The sequence below is a fragment of the Pleuronectes platessa genome, chromosome 13 (assembly GCF_947347685.1).
Source record: "Pleuronectes platessa chromosome 13, fPlePla1.1, whole genome shotgun sequence".
Classification (NCBI taxonomy): Eukaryota; Metazoa; Chordata; class Actinopteri; order Pleuronectiformes; family Pleuronectidae; genus Pleuronectes; species Pleuronectes platessa.
The window spans coordinates 17,712,710-17,732,000 of NC_070638.1; the positions used below are offsets into that span (position 1 = coordinate 17,712,710).

A 19,291-nucleotide genomic window follows, 5' to 3' on the forward strand; every position below is an offset into this window, starting at 1 on the left:
TCCTTCTGTCAGGTAAGTAGTTTATTGTTTTTAAAGATCGTTACGATCTAGGTTTACAGTCCGAGTGCGGAGAGAGTCCGTCAATCCACACTATGGACGCTGTTCATCAGCTAATACGCCATTGTTAGCCACATGCTTCAGCCCACGGTAGCCTGTGCTACCTGGGAGGTGAATACATGGTTGTTGAAAGCAGTTCAAGACGCTTAGCTCATCATTGAGGGACGCTACAATATAAATATAAACATGAATTTGATTTATGAATGCTTTAGATTAATAAGGAGTGTATTTGTCTACCATTACTCCACAATATCAGGTCAATTTGGTTTAATGTATAGTATGCACTATGACAATAATGTTTCCATGTTATGGAGTTGCGATTCATTTTATAAAACAATTGCTATGTTCTGTTTTTTAATCAAGGAGGATCCAAGTGAAGCTACAGGAGTTTCATTAACGTCAACAACTTGGACCAAACAGTTTGTTTTGCTTGATGAAGAGCAGGAAGGGCAGCCTGGAGAGAAAGAGAAGCCGGGTTGAGCCCACTACCATCATCCACGTACCACGAGGAAGATGAGGGAGAGAAATGATCCTACCATTAAAGAGGTACTTTTAAGTTACATACCAGAAAAAACATTTTATATAATTTGCCAAATATACATTTTTATTAAATCCCCAAAGTACACTTGCTGAAATACAAGTTAATATCACACTGAAAGAATTTTGATCAATCATGCTTCCCTGCTGTGATTGTTTAACTAGGAAAACAACTTTTTCCACAGGAAGGCAAGTAAATTTAAGGAATACATGTGCAAAGTTTTCCTCTGTTATGTATAATGATGACCCCCATCAAACATAATGTTAGCAATATTTACACCTTTTAATTTATACCGTTTATTTCTGTCTACATGTGTGAATTCACCTTCATTAGTTTCAGAAAAGAGCGATGATGTATCGGTCAGTGGGCGGCAGCACGAGACTCCGCAAACTAGTCTGTAAGCAAAGCAGACGAAGGCATCGAGGTTGCGGCCTGCCATCATTGTTATTTTGCTTAAGGGACTGAATATGTTTCATGTAGAAATATTAGCATTTCCCTTATATCTACCAAAACTGCTTGTTTCACAGACTGCAGTTTTGTTTTGATCCGATGTGGTGTGCAAATACAACCGTATCTGCAATGGGTTGTGGGGCATTAACATTTGTAACTCTAATTTTGTTTTGACAGACTGTGAAAAGAACGTTGAGAACATCACCACTCTACAGGAAGACACAGTCCAGTAATGGGTGTCAGAAGTTCAGTAGTGAACGACAGGTACTGTGGAAAAATATGTGTCATTGTTGTACAATGTCCTTTGACTCTGTTTAAACAAGGTCAACACAAAAAGGTTTGATTGTAAACTGATATCGGTATGAATTCATGTTATTCTCCTCGTCAAAAGAAACAAACAATCCAAATTACCTGCAGAAAGCCCTTGATGGACGCTTCAGCTGCATCGTCAGACTGGTGAGACAGCAAGATGCCAACTTTAATGCCAATTTATTTGTGTAACATTCTGTGACCAAATGTATAGATAACTTTTTGTAGATTGTAAAAATAGATAACCCATTTATTACAAAAAAACTACACTAGAATTATCGCACTGCGTTGTATGACTCCGCTAACCAGAGCAGTGTCCGTCTACATATTTCTACATATTTTCTCTCATATAAATGACACTGTATCTCTTGACAACTGAAACCATAAGATGAGGTCAGTGTGGCCTTGACCTTTTTACTTTAAGACAAATACAAAGTTAGACAATCCGAAAACATGCAGTTATGCCTCCGGCGACTCGCTATTGCAGAGGCATTAAAACCGTAGTGTAGTAGATTGGATTTTATTGGTGTTACATTGGACATCTTGTATGGGTACACCAAAAAATATATTTGGTTTCACATTCTAGATGGCAATAAGCAGAGTCATCAACTCAGGAAAAATATTTCTGTAGAAAAGAAAGCCTTGTATGTGTGTATGTATACATACACACAAACGCACAATTGAGACGTTTTTGTCTTTTATCATATATTCTCAGGCAGTACTGATGCATTTACTGAGAGGGGACGTGAGGGCCTACTCTGCGTGCTCAGAGTTCAAGCCCAGCAGGCTGCAGCGGGCCTGACATATTCTGGAACAGCAGCACAGTCTTTGGATGACTCCTCTGAAGATGAAAACATGGCGAGGTACTTCTCCACTGATGAAGAACTGTGAGGGCTGTGATTAGCTACACTCTCTTGCTACAATGCTACTCATGCTACTCCCTGGCAGCCTTAGGAAGGCATTAGCTTGCTGTGTGGTATCTGTTAGCTTCAGCATTTTTAGTTTTTAGTGGCCTGTCTGACGTTTATGTTAAAAAAAAATCAGAGGGAACCATCTTCATAATTTAACACTATGGTTTGTTTGTGTCCTTCAGTTCTTCTCAAGAGAAGCAGTACAGGTGTGCCTCAGCTCCATGGTCCCTCCTGCAGCCTCCGCTCCTGATGCTAACCTCATGTCTCCATCACACCAAGCAGCAGACCTGGATTGACAGACCTTTCTCCAGAGCTGCCCCCTCCCTCTGAAACCCCCCTCTCCAAAACACTATTTGTGTAGTTTTTAAAGTATTTTTTGCATGAGAATTGTTGATCATAACATTTCCAGCAGATGCCTTAATATAATGTTTGTGCACAATAAATGACATTGATCATAACATAATGGTATTTCCTTGCACTTCTACACCATGATATTGTCAGATAAGATGCTGATTACATTAAAGCAGTGAATGCTCTGCTTTAAGCAACATAAACACACAATGATTCAATGGATCTGAAGTAGAATGGGCACATTACATTCTGTAGAGAATGCCTCAGTTATGGAAGTCAGAAAATAACTTTCTTTATCTGAGGTTCCAGCCATTTATAGTCACAGCAAAGCACACAGGTCTGGTTGTCTAAGTGGCGCCCATATCATTGTTTAAGATGTGTAACATCAAGTTTGTGTTTCAGTGCAAAATTAGTCATTAGTCAAGAGTTCACCATCTTGTTTACACTAAAATTAGGTGACCCAGATGTTTCACAATGCAATCTGATAAGGTCTTATGAGAAACATTCTTAACATTAAAGAAATCAACACAGAGGATAGCAATATCTGTTTGACTTTAATCAGTAGCTGGTAATCGGCAGCCTGACTTATTCAAACACATTAATACTACAATGAATGAGGCAGGGCCTTCTATCAGAAATCAACTATATCGTCACGTTATGTTTCTCTTGAGCACATGGAAATTACCTTCAGCTTCCACTTACTGTCACCTGAACCATACTGTTATTTCTGTATCTACAGTGACTTTTAGGAAAACATATACTAGAGGGCAATGTATAAACATTAATACATCTTATTTATATAGAGCTTTTCAAGAAGTGCAAGTACTAAACTGAGGGAAAGCTAATACAAACAATATATATATATCTTATTTCCATGTGCCAGGACAGCCTCACACTTGGATATAAACCAATTTTAGAATACATTTGCTTATACTGGAGATCTTTTAAATTAATGTCCCAGAAATGATTTCTGATGGAAAACCCCTGCCTTATTCATTGTAGTATTAATGTGTTTGAATAAGTCAGGCCGCTGATTATCAGCTACGGATTAAAGTCAAACAGATATTGCTATCCTCTGTGTTGATTTCTTTAATGTTAAGAATGTTTCTCATAAGACCTTATCAGATGCATTGTGAAACATCTGGGTCACCTAATTTTAGTGTAAACAAGATGGTGAACTCTTGACTAATGACTAATTTTGCACTGAAACACAAACTTGATGTTACACATCTTAAACAATGATATGGGCGCCACTTAGACAACCAGACCTGTGTGCTTTGCTGTGACTATAAATGGCTGGAACCTCAGATAAAGAAAGTTATTTTCTGACTTTCATAACTGAGGCATTCTCTACAGAATGTAATGTGCCCATTCTACTTCAGATCCATTGAATCATTGTGTGTTTATGTTGCTTAAAGCAGAGCATTCACTGCTTTAATGTAATCAGCATCTTATCTGACAATATCATGGTGTAGAAGTGCAAGGAAATACCATTATGTTATGATCAATGTCATTTATTGTGCACAAACATTATATTAAGGCATCTGCTGGAAATGTTATGATCAACAATTCTCATGCAAAAAATACTTTAAAAACTACACAAATAGTGTTTTGGAGAGGGGGGTTTCAGAGGGAGGGGGCAGCTCTGGAGAAAGGTCTGTCAATCCAGGTCTGCTGCTTGGTGTGATGGAGACATGAGGTTAGCATCAGGAGCGGAGGCTGCAGGAGGGACCGTGGAGCTGAGGCACACCTGTACTGCTTCTCTTGAGAAGAACTGAAGGACACAAACAAACCATAGTGTTAAATTATGAAGATGGTTCCCTCTGATTTTTTTTTAACATAAACGTCAGACAGGCCACTAAAAACTAAAAATGCTGAAGCTAACAGCTACCACACAGCAAGCTAATGCCTTCCTAAGGCTGCCAGGGAGTAGCATGAGTAGCCTTGTAGCAAGAGAGTGTAGCTAATCACAGCCCTCACAGTTCTTCATCAGTGGAGAAGTACCTCGCCATGTTTTCATCTTCAGAGGAGTCATCCAAAGACTGTGCTGCTGTTCCAGAATATGTCAGGCCCGCTGCAGCCTGCTGGGCTTGAACTCTGAGCACGCAGAGTAGGCCCTCACGTCCCCTCTCAGTAAATGCATCAGTACTGCCTGAGAATATATGATAAAAGACAAAAACGTCTCAATTGTGCGTTTGTGTGTATGTATACATACACACATACAAGGCTTTCTTTTCTACAGAAAAATTTTTCCTGAGTTGATGACTCTGCTTATTGCCATCTAGAATGTGAAACCAAATATATTTTTTGGTGTACCCATACAAGATGTCCAATGTAACACCAATAAAATCCAATCTACTACACTACGGTTTTAATGCCTCTGCAATAGCGAGTCGCCGGAGGCATAACTGCATGTTTTCGGATTGTCTAACTTTGTATTTGTCTTAAAGTAAAAAGGTCAAGGCCACACTGACCTCATCTTATGGTTTCAGTTGTCAAGAGACACAGTGTCATTTATATGAGAGAAAATATGTAGAAATATGTAGACGGACACTGCTCTGGTTAGCGGAGTCATACAACGCAGTGCGATAATTCTAGTGTAGTTTTTTTGTAATAAATGGGTTATCTATTTTTACAATCTACAAAAAGTTATCTATACATTTGGTCACAGAATGTTACACAAATAAATTGGCATTAAAGTTGGCATCTTGCTGTCTCACCAGTCTGACGATGCAGCTGAAGCGTCCATCAAGGGCTTTCTGCAGGTAATTTGGATTGTTTGTTTCTTTTGACGAGGAGAATAACATGAATTCATACCGATATCAGTTTACAATCAAACCTTTTTGTGTTGACCTTGTTTAAACAGAGTCAAAGGACATTGTACAACAATGACACATATTTTTCCACAGTACCTGTCGTTCACTACTGAACTTCTGACACCCATTACTGGACTGTGTCTTCCTGTAGAGTGGTGATGTTCTCAACGTTCTTTTCACAGTCTGTCAAAACAAAATTAGAGTTACAAATGTTAATGCCCCACAACCCATTGCAGATACGGTTGTATTTGCACACCACATCGGATCAAAACAAAACTGCAGTCTGTGAAACAAGCAGTTTTGGTAGATATAAGGGAAATGCTAATATTTCTACATGAAACATATTCAGTCCCTTAAGCAAAATAACAATGATGGCAGGCCGCAACCTCGATGCCTTCGTCTGCTTTGCTTACAGACTAGTTTGCGGAGTCTCGTGCTGCCGCCCACTGACCGATACATCATCGCTCTTTTCTGAAACTAATGAAGGCAAATTCACACATGTAGACAGAAATAAACAGTATAAATTAAAAGGTGTAAATATTGCTAACATTATGTTTGATGGGGGTCATCATTATACATAACAGAGGAAAACTTTGCACATGTATTCCTTAAATTTACTTGCCTTCCTGTGGAAAAAGTTGTTTTCCTAGTTAAACAATCACAGCAGGGAAGCATGATTGATCAAAATTCTTTCAGTGTGATATTAACTTGTATTTCAGCAAGTGTACTTTGGGGATTTAATAAAAATGTATATTTGGCAAATTATATAAAATGTTTTTTCTGGTATGTAACTTAAAAGTACCTCTTTAATGGTAGGATCATTTCTCTCCCTCATCTTCCTCGTGGTACGTGGATGATGGTAGTGGGCTCAACCCGGCTTCTCTTTCTCTCCAGGCTGCCCTTCCTGCTCTTCATCAAGCAAAACAAACTGTTTGGTCCAAGTTGTTGACGTTAATGAAACTCCTGTAGCTTCACTTGGATCCTCCTTGATTAAAAAACAGAACATAGCAATTGTTTTATAAAATGAATCGCAACTCCATAACATGGAAACATTATTGTCATAGTGCATACTATACATTAAACCAAATTGACCTGATATTGTGGAGTAATGGTAGACAAATACACTCCTTATTAATCTAAAGCATTCATAAATCAAATTCATGTTTATATTTATATTGTAGCGTCCCTCAATGATGAGCTAAGCGTCTTGAACTGCTTTCAACAACCATGTATTCACCTCCCAGGTAGCACAGGCTACCGTGGGCTGAAGCATGTGGCTAACAATGGCGTATTAGCTGATGAACAGCGTCCATAGTGTGGATTGACGGACTCTCTCCGCACTCGGACTGTAAACCTAGATCGTAACGATCTTTAAAAACAATAAACTACTTACCTGACAGAAGGAAGATGACATCGTGGTCTTCCAAGCGCGCCGTGTTTATGACGCAGCCCCGAGTTAAAGGGCTGGTTGTTTACAAATAGGGTTTTTACGACAGCCACACGTCATGTCCGCTCGCGCACTCGGGCCGCTCGCGCACTCGGGCCGCTCGCGCACTCGGGCCGCTCGCGCACTCGGGCCGCTCGGGCCGCTCGGCTCGCGCCACTCGGGCCGGTCGCGTACTCGGGCCGGCCTCGGTATAAACAGACTCGCATGATCCTTCTCATTAGAGATGTAATCTAGCCTCAAATATTACTATTATATAACATGAATAACATTCACGATCACTGAAGGACACCACGCAGGGACTGTGATTTAAACACCAAGCTTCGCCCGTGGTGCCATGGCAACCATCATAGCAACGATAAAAACATGCGTGATAACTATTAAAATATTTATCATAAGCACGAACTGGCTGAAGACTGTGGAAGCAAAGACCACATTTCTCGCTAGAAATGGTGTCAGAATGTATTTTTATGCCCAAACTAAGTTACAAAATTATATTTTTATCTGAAAAAACAAGGAATCTCCGCCATGTTTTCCTCTCCGCAGACGGGAGCTTGAGAGTCACGTGACGTGAGAACACGCCAATGCAAAACAATGGGAGGACTAAATGTTACCATCTCACAATCTGAGAGGCCAGATTGTGAGATGGTAACGTTGGTCCACTTGGACCGACGTTACCATTGAACATTTTCTGATGAGACTGGGTTGCCTCAAGTGGCCGAAAAGATAAATGAATGCATCCATCCATTATCTACAGTGCTTATCCTGCGAGGGTCGCAGGGGGGCCGGACCAATAAAAGCTGACATTGGGAGGCGGGTGCAGAGCCAGCCAATCACAAGGCTTATTCATACTCACATTTACATCTATGGAGTCAAATTTAGAATCCACGGACTGTGAAATAAACACATCCAGCAAACTCTAAATAGAAATGTCCCAGGATTCAAATCAAGACAGTGTGACAGTGCTAACCCGCTGATGCAACGTGCCATGCTCAGTTCACCTCTGTCTCACAGAGAACACTCTGCATTAACTCTGTTGTTTATGTAAATAATGTACATTTCTTTATTTTTGTGTTTTTTGGTATTTTGTAAATATTTGTATAACTTGTATAGTGTGATACCTTGATCTTTAACACAGGATTTTACCAGATTGGGATCAATGAACTCAGCCCATCCCAAAACTAATAACCTCCCACCTTCCATCCACCCATCACTCGATCCATCCATCAGTCCATCAGTCCATCTATCCATCAGTCCATCCATCCACCTATCCATCCAATTGATGTTCTATATTTATGCACCATCTCATTACCTTATGCATTTACTTGATTCCCATCTGACTGTAAACCACAACTATGTTATATCTGTACCACAATGATCATATCAAATTGCATTACCTAGAGGTCTAATCAATGTTTGCGTTCAAACACTCTTCCTCCCTATTCAGACATGTTCTTCTCAACAGCTGACACCCCTATATGTGAATGTGCATATATTTTTAAATGTATTGATGTGCAAGAGGCAGAGGAGCAGTGTCAGTGGAGAACCAGGATTGTCTTCTATGGGCGGCCTGCGCTGACAGGATTAGTTATAATGAGGACCAGTAGGGATAAGTTAGAGAGGTGGACAGAGTTACTCACTCCTCATGGCGATGCCCTTTTTATTTATTCAGCACCACAGTGGTGAGGCTGAGCAGACAGGCTGCGTACCTTCCTCAGGGCTGTCAGTAAAGCATGAAGGGTCTTTGGAGGGTGAGGTGGGGGAACGGGGGGGTCCTGGGATTAAGACATTAAATTTCTCTGGTTGATGTCTATGTCAGTGTGGCTGCCTCCAAACCATGTCAGCGAAGATTATGTCCGTGATTCCCATACGTTCTTATTGATACTTCTATCCAATGGACACAGACACACTGGAGGATCGTACATCTGCAGCCAGCGCATGATTGCATCATGAGTAGGTGCTGCAACCTAGCATCCGGAGCGTATTTTTATGTGTTATGTGTTTAACTCTGAAGCCATAAGGCAGATTTAGAAGGGCATCAATTCAGGGGTTTACCTTGAGGCCCCTGGCTCTGTTATTTATTTGTTTGTTACATGCGACAAATACAGAATTATCACTGGCTGCCATTGGCTGCCGGGCAAGATTTACGGCTCTCTTTTCAAGAGACATGGACATTGATGATTCGATCGCCTCATCAAAATGGATTATGGGGTGAAATTACACTGAAAAAGGAAATTCCTATTCAGCTGTTTACAGACAGCCAGCCTCCACTTCTTAGGCTCAGTCCGCTGCAGGGAGGTGATGTAGTGCACGGCAGAGATGTGAAAAGAAAAGAAAGCAAACCTTAACACAAGGGACAGTCACCCCTCCCTCCTTCCTCTTCCTCCTCCCCTCTGTTCACATGTGCACATTTGTTCTGCATGGCTCCGAGCTGAGGGGCGGGATCAATTCTTCATTTAGTTCAGCCAGCGTACTTATTGCAAACTTTTATATATCTATCTATATCTATATCTAAATACAACTGTATCATCCTGAATTACTCCTGATATAAGATTGATGACATACTCTCCTTATTTTCCATTACACCTTCTGTAACCACATTTCCATCAACTTCTTCTTCATCCCCTTCGCTTTCTTCTTTCATCCCCCTGTCTCCCAATCAAGTTCTTACTATGATCTGCTCCGGTCATCTCACGCCTAGACTATTGCAACTCCCTCCTGGCAGGTTTACCTGCTAGTGCCATCCCATCTCTGCAGCTCATCCAGAATGCAGCAGCTCGACTGGTTTTTAACCTACCTAAATTAACTCACACCGCGTCGCTCCTATGCTCCCTTCACTAGTTACCAGTGGCTGCCCGCATCTATTTCAAAATACTAGTAAATGCGTACCATGCTCAGAACGGATCGTACTCCCATGGTTGAATGCACCTATTGTAAGTCGCTTTCAATAAAAGCGTCAGCTAAATGAAATGTAATGTAATGTAAGGATCATATTTTGACTCACGTTTCAAGTATGTCAATGTGTTCACATGTCTTTGCAGAGTTCCTGAAAAATGTGATTGTGTCCAACATTTGTGATTTGAGACAGTATCTAACTTTTTAAAGCAGCGTTCAGACTCCCAGCTTCATTGTAAATAGAATACAGTAGGAATAAGTGCAGATAAGTGTTTTTGTGTCAAAGATATAAAGGATAGAGGGAGGAAAGCAGATACAGTATGGTTCTTGTATCCTGTTTTTGTTCTACATATTTTCCTGTTGTTGTGAACAGACCAGAGCAATCTCCACCTGCGTTGCTCATACTGTACATGAAAGGGAAACTCAGGGAAATGTCTTGAAAATCTTCTGTCTTCTGATAATCCTGCAAAACTACAAATGTACACCCAGGCCTGCTAAAGGGCAATGGTGATCTTATGCAAACTCACCAACTCTATGCATTGTTCATTCATAAAATTTCACTGAACAGAGTATAGCAGAGCTTATCAGCACTTTAAAACTGAACTCTCCTCAGTGCTGCCAGTCACACAGACTGTAACAATAGTCGCTGTAGAACAAATAAAGCTTGATGCTTCCCTCTCATTCACTGAGCTTCATTTTGTCCAGTCATGCTGATGTCAGTGGGGTCAAAGGTCAGGGACTGCCCTAGAAGTGGCTCCACGCAGTAATAAGTGTTTTGTTGATCCAATTAAGTGTTTCAATCAAACTGGTTTCATCTGTCTATTGTTGGCCAGGCCTGTAATTTGCCATCAGGGCTATGTGCTAATCCATCCCACTCTGAATGAGACTGCTGCTGCTGCAGCTTCAGACACATCACAATGAGTCAGCATTTATTGTTCTGTCAAATAACCAAAAAGCCAGCGAACCACACACACATACAGAGACAGACACATTATTGTACTTCTGTCTTAGTGAAGACACTCATTGACATAATACATTCCCTAGCCCCTTACCCTACTGTCCCTATCAATACTAAATGCCTAACCTTATGCTCATTCTATTCTGTGAGGGGGGGGGTCAATCTGAGGAGGGCTGTTTTAGACAGGGTAAAAAGGTGCTGTTTTATATGATCCTTGTGGTATTTTGAACATAATATGTTACAGACATTTCATTAAGACCCCAAGGAACCATATCAACTGTGGTCAAATGTGCATACGATGGATCCTTTAACCATCAAACCAGCCTTTGAAAACACGAGGACCGGACAAAATGTTCTCCCTTTGCAAAAATGTCCTCACTCCAGATGGTCTATGCTCAAAATGGTCTTTAAAAAGTACAAAGTACAACTACACACACACACACACACACACACACACACACACACACACACACACACACTTGTGTCTCCATTACTTTATTGGACATTACATTGACTTACATAAATTTCCCTTAAACTTATTTTAACCTTAACAATAGTTACTAAGTGCCTATCTCTAACCCTAATGTTAACTTAAACTTAACCATAACCTAACATGAACAATTCAAATGGGTGTGTCTATACCTTAAAATGTAATGATTTCCATATGGGGAACTTGCTTTTTTGTTCCCTTAATGAAACTGTGTAAACAGATTTAGGTCACCACATCATGAGTATTGCCTGGACCACACACACATACAGACAAGACACACAAAGCAAACTTGAGATATGACTTAGCTCTTCTCTACTTTTTCTTCCACCAGTGGCCTCGGATCAGCCTCGCCGGTGTGAACGAGTGCGCTGGTTCTAATCTAAAGAGACGTGTCTGCCACAGAGGCCAGCGAGTCTCGCGGTGGAGTGCTGTGTACGATCAATGCAGCCCGTTCTGTCTCCTTACTCTGTGACACACGCCAACTGCCATTACTTTTGAAAGACACATTCTCCCTTAACAGTTTTTTTATGTTTTGTTCATGAAATATAGTTTCACACACAAGGGGGCTTCTTCTCACAGTCCAAAGACGTGCAGATTAGGCTCAGGTTGATTAAACCGTTTTCAGCAGAGGTGTAAAAAGTACTGAAATATTGTACTCAAGTAAAAGTAACTTTACTTTGATGAAATTTTACTCAAGTACAAGTAAAAATACCCATCTAAAAATCTACTCAAGTAAAAGTAAAAAGTAGTTAATTTAAAATGTACTTTAAGTAAAAGTTACTTAGTTACTTCCAACAACTTGATTGGGGCCACTCCTATACAGTGCAAAAAAGGACAAGGGGTCATAAATCCAATCCAATAACAGTTATTTTTAATTAAAGGAGAATCTTTACAAATATAAGTGCAATGACATTAAACATGTCAAACATTAAACATGTCAACACAACATTTAAGTACTTTTGGGAGGATCATGTCAAGACATGAACCACATGACAGCTAAAATAAAAAGTTAAAATGCTGCTGTCCCACTGTATATTTAAACTTTTGGTTAAACTTTGGTCGACCTTTAGAGCACTAGTCTACAAACTTCTTGTTGAGTTTGAGCAGCAGCTGATTTTCAAGGTGAGTAGAGCTCATCCGGGCTCTGCAGTGAACAGCATCCAGCACAGAGGCAGGTAGGCCAGTTTTGAGTTTCAGGCAGTGTTGTGCATGAACGAGTTCAAAAGAACGCGTTCATTGAACACGTTCATTTTTAAGAGAACGTTGAACTGAACGAAACTTATTGAAAAATATTGAATTTGAACGATGAACACGTTCATATTAACTGAGGTCTAGCAAAAAAATTTGGCAATCGTTGTTGTGTTTATTTGAAAAGGAATGCAGTCTTGGGGGGGGGGGGGCGCCAGGAGTGAAGTTTGCATAGAGCGCCAAATGTTCTAGCACCGGCCCTGTGTAGCACAGTGACTCTCAAACTGCGCGGAGGCGTACCATGTGCGCGCGTGACCGGGAGGGGAAAATATGGGGCGGAGCTAATATTCTAGCGGCATCTCTTTAACGGCGGAGCAGTAAACAATCGCACTTTAGCCGTAGCCAGGAGTCGGCAACCCGCGGAGGGAACGTCAACCACTCTATGCAGCATCTACAACTGCAGTGAGAATTGCCTTGCGCCTTGTACTCTTTTTTTTTTTACTCAGTAGCGAATGTAATTTCCAATGTAGCGAAGTACAATACTTCAGTCAAAATCTACTTAAGTGAAAGTAAAATTACCCATTTCAAAAGCTACTCAAAAAATTACAAAGTACACAAAAAAACTACTCAATTACAGTAACGTGAGTAACTGTAATTCGTTACTTTACACCTCTGGTTTTCAGACATGTCCTGTGGAGGATCTCTGGAGAATTGGGTCTCCGCAGGTTGCCTCTTCCACATGCACTTATGACCACAAACTCTCTTGACTTCTTCGTTGGTGTTTTCTTCATGTGGCACAGATTTTTCATCCGGACATGTTTATTTTCTTTTTGTTTTGTCCTTGTTGCATCTGTTGTGTGTTAGAACAACTGCACCACTCGCTTGCGGTGAATCCTAGAGTATGTTGATTGACTCTAGGTGTGAATGTAAGACTGAATGGTTGTGTGTCTCTGTATATTGGCCCTTTGATTTGCTGGCTTCAACTCCCCCAAGACCCTCCAAAGGTTAGGCTGTCGGTGGACTTTGATGATGGATGGATGGACAAACAAGGAGCGGAGGAAAGACAAAGTAGAAGAATGTAATCAAGCTTTGTCCCATTAAACTGCTAAATCAGCCGTTTGATCAGAGGAAACCCTGGATGAAAAAATAACTGGGAAGCAGAAGAGGAAGAAAGGCAGAGCACAGCTGCTCAGTTGCCATGAAGTATTGTCAAATTGGCCGAATTTTCCGATTGAGGCTAAAACAAGCCTTCTATGGATTAAACCTTGAATGAAAGTTTTAAACTTAAGAATTCCAGTTGTAAAATCTCTGCTGCAGCTGAAACAAACAACAGGTTTAAGGTCGGCTGTTCAACTTCATTCATTGTGCACTGGTGGAAATCAAACCAGCGGACAGTGGGAGGGAATCTGCTGATTGGAAGGCACACAGCACAGTCTATGATGATTGATTTATTTATGTGATGACATAATATCACATCTTCACTCTCCTGCCCTGCAGATGCAGCGTCTGCAGAGCAGGAGAGTCCTGAGGGTTCATCAGGGTCCTTGCAGACAGATGAGGAAAGCTATTTACTCTAGAGATAAAACCCTCCTGAACCAAAACATCACAGACTTAAAACTAAAGAATGACTTTTCTGCATTGCACTGATTGTCCTTAAAAATTTGTTCCCGCTAATGACTATTTACTGACATTAAGTCTAAAGACACCCAAGACTATGAACCAGGAAACACACATTACACATAATCCTTTTGTTCCATTCAAACCTATTATCCTCTGTATCTTTTTTTTTTATCTTATAATTATATTTAATATTTTATTTTATGTTACATGTCACAGCACATTGAATCTCATTTAAAAGTTTGGCAAAAGTTTTCAATTTTTTTTTATTTTAATAATTCTATTTACTATATTGCTCTATTATTGCTTTTATTCTAACATAAAGTCTGATTAGATTTATTTTGATTACAATATGAGGTTTTTAAATCATATCATTTGGTATGACTGGTAGCTTAACTTAAGCTGGATATTACTAAAACCTTCATAGCTGAGTCAGTATTGTGACTTTCTGTCGCTGCTATACTTTTATACTTTTATATATACATCTGCTGATGTTACACTATGTTTTAGTGACTGCCATGATCCTGTAACAACCACCTGTGGCCACAGTGCTCCCTTTTCAAGTAAAACCTGAGCATCTCTGAGCCCATGAGCTGTACGAACATCCTGGAACTATTTGCAACGATAACACTTTTGCCCCACAATTATCTGCCAGCTAATTGGCCATTGTTCTCAGAAGACCCAATTGGTGCGGTCTAATGGTCCACCAAGCTGTCTGAGGATTTCCCAGCTATTTAGCGTTATTAAGCATTAACATTTAAAGTTCATCTATGGGGTACAGTGTCTTGCCATTTTCAGTTCCATTAGCATACCTCTGCTGAATGCTGTCAGCTCAGAGCTTTTCCGAATGACTTGAATTCGTTCTACGGCTCTGGGGTGTAATGAGCTTATCTGTCCTCACTGGGTATTGAAGGGGACAGTTGTTATTGAAAAGAGGTTTTACACTACATCTAATGTGTCTATCCAAGATCTGAGGGAACTAGAGTAGGAATTACAATGACATTACCACCGGGGGAGAGGAGACATGGAGTAACTGCTGTAAGAGCCCACAGGTCAGGCAGCCGGCGAAGAAGCCAGTCCACGAGGATCAAGAGGAAGTGCTGTGTTGAACAATATTTAAAAACATACTGCTCATGACCTTCTTATAACACTCCTTTGAAAGGTTAGGCAAATGCCACAAACCTCACCTACAATTAATCACACCGAGTGAGCTGCACGGAAGTGTCCAAGGCCTCCCTTCATCACAGAGGAGAGACCACACAGCTGATGTCTCCAGTCCTCTGACCTGTGAATACACATGGAGGACGATCTAACTGGCTTATACTTAACAACACGATATGTATATATTCAGCATAAAAATACAAAAACACATATCATGTATCCGTTGTTCCATTAAGAGTCTCCAAAGAACGTAACCCCAATCCACTAGAACTTTTCAGTGACAAGTCCATGTGGGTAGCCTATCGAACTCAGCACAACCAACAGTCTCTGTAGCTAAACTATCAGTAAACATAAAACTATCCTGAAGACACATAAACCAACTCACAACATTAATACAACATTACTAAAATAACTAATACAGATACATTTAACTAAGGCTCTTATCAGTCCAATGAGCCGAAAAACCCCTGTATCTTCAGTCTTAATGGTATTAAATCATATTTACATGATTAGAGTCAGAGACAATGTTATTGGCCAATTTTATTTAATGGGTTGGCCTACTTGTGTGTGTGTGTGTGTGTGTGTGTGTGTGTGTGTGTGTGTGTGTGTGTGTAGCTGCTCACCATGCAATAATCACCATGTGCTGGGGCCTGTCCATTTAAGAGAAGCTACACTAGATCAAATGATTACATCTTTTTCTGAATCTGCTACAGGAGAAGCTCTCCCAGCTGAGCGTGCCCAACTCCATTAGCACCGGTTCCCCTCAAGGCTGTGTTCTTTCACCTCTTCTCTTCTCCCTGTATACCAACAGCTGCACCTCCAGTCACCAGTCCGTCAAACTCCTTAAGTTCGCAGATGACACCACCCTCATTGGGCTCATCTCTTATGGGGATGAGTCCGCCTACAGGTGGGAGATCTGGTGTGATCAGAACAGCCTGGAGCTCAACGTTCTGAAAACAGTGGAGATGGTTGTGGACTTCAGAAGGAACCCAGCCCCACCCACCCCCATCACCCTGAGAGACGCCCCAGTCGTCACTGCGGAGTCCTTCCGCTTCCTGGGCACCATCATCTCCCAGGACCTCAAATGGGAGCTGAACATCAGCTCCATCACCAAAAGAGGACAACAGAGGATGTACTTCCTGCGGCAGCTGAAGAAATTCAACCTGCCAAAGACAATGATGGTGCACTTCTACACCTTCATCATCGAGTCCATCCTCACCTCCTCCATCACCATCTGGTTCGCTCCTGCCACCGCAAACGACAAAAGGAGGCTGCAGCGGATCATCCGTTCTGCTGAGAAGGTGATCGGCTGCAATCTGCCATCTCTACAGGACCTGTTTGCCTCTAGGACCCTGAGGCGTGCAGGCAAGATTGTGGCTGATCCTTCCCACCCGGGTCACAAACTCTTTGAGGTTCTTCCGTCGGGCAGGAGGCTGCGGTCCATCAGGACCTAAACCTCCCGCCACAAGACCAGCTTCTTACCGGCTGTTGGCCTTATCAACAAGGCCCGGGACCCCCACCTGACTCGGACTTTTATTCCGCCCCCACACCTCAAGGATGTGTTAAATTAACACATTAAATCATATTATATTATACTGCATTACATTGCATATTGCAATCGGACAGTGAGTAAATATATACTGGTTTTCTATTTTTTATTGCTTTTCCTATGTATATTTAATTCGTTTTTATGTTCCTATGTTCATTGTATGCACCAATTACCAGCAAATTCCTTGTAGGTGTAAACCTACTTGGCAATAAAATACTTAAAAATGTACCAGACTTTTTAGACGTCACTCTTCAGATTTGTCTGATTTCATGAAAATATTACTCCTTCACATTAACTGCAACAATCATCTTCTAGATCATTTGCAATAAACCAGGGAATATGAAACAAATTCTACTGAAAGCAAGCTTTGATGACTTTAAATTTATTTTTTTGTATCTCTTATTGAGGAACCCTCACTTGGATTCATAGTCTTCCCTCAGGCTGAATACGAGCACTAATTTCCTCTCTGGATGTGGGCCAGACCAGATCTTTGTCAGATTCACACCCAGATGAGAACAGCCAATGATGAGCTTCTTTTGGATGGAACTTCATGAATAGGTTCCTCCACTGACTAACAGCACTCCCCTGTGGTGAGTCTGTATCATTGCAGTCTTACACTGAGCCTAACAAGATATAATTAACAAAAAAACAGAGATGTTGTGTGCAGCTGTAGCCTGTGTGTGTTTATATTTATATATACATGCTTCTTATTCTCTATCTTGCACACAATCAGCGCTGAGATAAATGTATAAATACCTACAGGACAGATAATGAGCACTTTGGTTAGTTCCAGGGATGAAGTCAGAGTATGTATGTGTGATGTGAGAATATTATATTAAATTATTTTATCACATCAGATTATGTACTTATCGGTAAATCATCAGACCTTCTATGGCCGGCATAAACTGAGCCAAAGCTTCCTTTACCAAGTATTTCAAGCTCCAAGTACTTGGCCTCAAAGTCAGCTGCACCAATGAACACAGACAAAGACACATGGTTTAATATAGTTTTGAAAAAAAGGAGCATCAATACCTCTAAATTTAAATGTTTTTTTTTTCCAGGACTGACATTTTGATATATTAACTCATCATCCACTTTTTTAAGGCTTTCAACCACAACATTTCAACATATGGAGTCTTTTCAGATGTTGTGGAAGTAGCTCAGTGGAGATAAATCATTAGATAACTTCATGACAACTAAGTAAAATCCATCTGCCTGACAGGGGGCTGAAAGATTAGTATTTGTTTGAGCGCCAATGAACACAGACACAGACACAAGGTTTAATATAAATGTGAAAAAAAGACGGCTTCGCTATCTCTAACCTAATATTTAGTTTTTTTTCTTCGAGGACTGACAATTTAATATATTAACTCACCATCAGACAACAAGATAAACAGCAACGGACCCATGTGCTCTCTGTCAGGAGGAATCTCTCTCAGTGTGGACTGATTGGGCCTTGACTTGAAAACGTGGTAGAATGATGGATTTGATCTTCAAATATGAACTCCTTAGTGTTTCAACTGTGACCAGCACAGTGTGCTACTTAAGCTGAAAAAGCTTCCCAGTTTAATTTAAGCTTCCAGTGGACCAGTCATGAATAAAATGGTCACAAGCTGTCAATTGTACGTTTTTTATTACTAATTTGAGATTCTATGACAATCTCATCCTCTTCTTCAAACTCACTGTCAGACTCTGAATTGATAGAAACAGGCTCCTCATATTCTCTAAACTCTTCCCCTTCATTGTCTTCCAAAGATTTTCTCTCTTCAAAAAGAATTCCTCATGTAGACTGACATGAGTTTGTTTAATTTCTAATTTAGTTCAAGAAATATACCTCAACACTGATGAAAAACATTGTTTCATATTCGTTTTTTCCAATCATATCTTGATTGTAATTGATGTTTCTTTGTTTAATTGCATTTAATCACAAAAAACTAAAAGCACTTTTATTCATAGGTTCGCAGGTTTATTCAGGAAACATTTGTCTGACAGACAGGTGAAGAAATCTGTTCAGAATTGCTCGACAACGCTTTCCTCTGTGATTCCCAAGGAGACTATTATACAAGGATACACACCTTCTTTGTGGTATGGGGACAAAATTGATCAATTCTCAAAAATAACTGGATGATTTTATACGTGATTTAAAAGAGCAGCCATCAGTGTTTGGAAAAGACACATTTCAGAAGTCTCCGGGCTGTAAAATACAGATTAGTCTGGGGAAATAAACAAAACAAAGATGCACACAGGCGCTAGCAGGAAGACAATTGCAACTGTGAGTGCATCCATTGTAATTCGAAGGTGCTTCACTGCTATAGAGAGGATGTTTGTGATTTGAATAGTTTATAGGTTGTCGTTGGTAAATGATAAAGTCACTCATGCAGGGATCTGATCTCACTGATCTATACTGAAAAGACACTGAAGGGAAATGCAGGCTCAAAGGAAACATGAGCCCATTTCCTGCTGTTTTCATGTGTTCATGCAATTTCTCATGACTGTAAAATCTTGAGTACTACTCTCGAAGAGAAAATATTCCTGATTAAATAAGGAAATAGGATAT

The 19,291-nt window shown here is 40.5% G+C and overlaps 1 long non-coding RNA gene across 1 annotated transcript; it reads right to left on the reverse strand.

Moving 5' to 3' along the window:
- Positions 1–4,142: 4,142 nt before the first annotated feature.
- Positions 4,143–6,928, reverse strand: LOC128454867 (uncharacterized). Its single transcript, XR_008341652.1, has 6 exons — positions 6,826–6,928; positions 6,235–6,417; positions 5,529–5,615; positions 5,337–5,401; positions 4,621–4,768; positions 4,143–4,390 (listed from the first exon to the last, which is right to left on the reverse strand). It is a non-coding gene; the product is annotated as an uncharacterized LOC128454867 (long non-coding RNA).
- Positions 6,929–19,291: the final 12,363 nt, after the last annotated feature.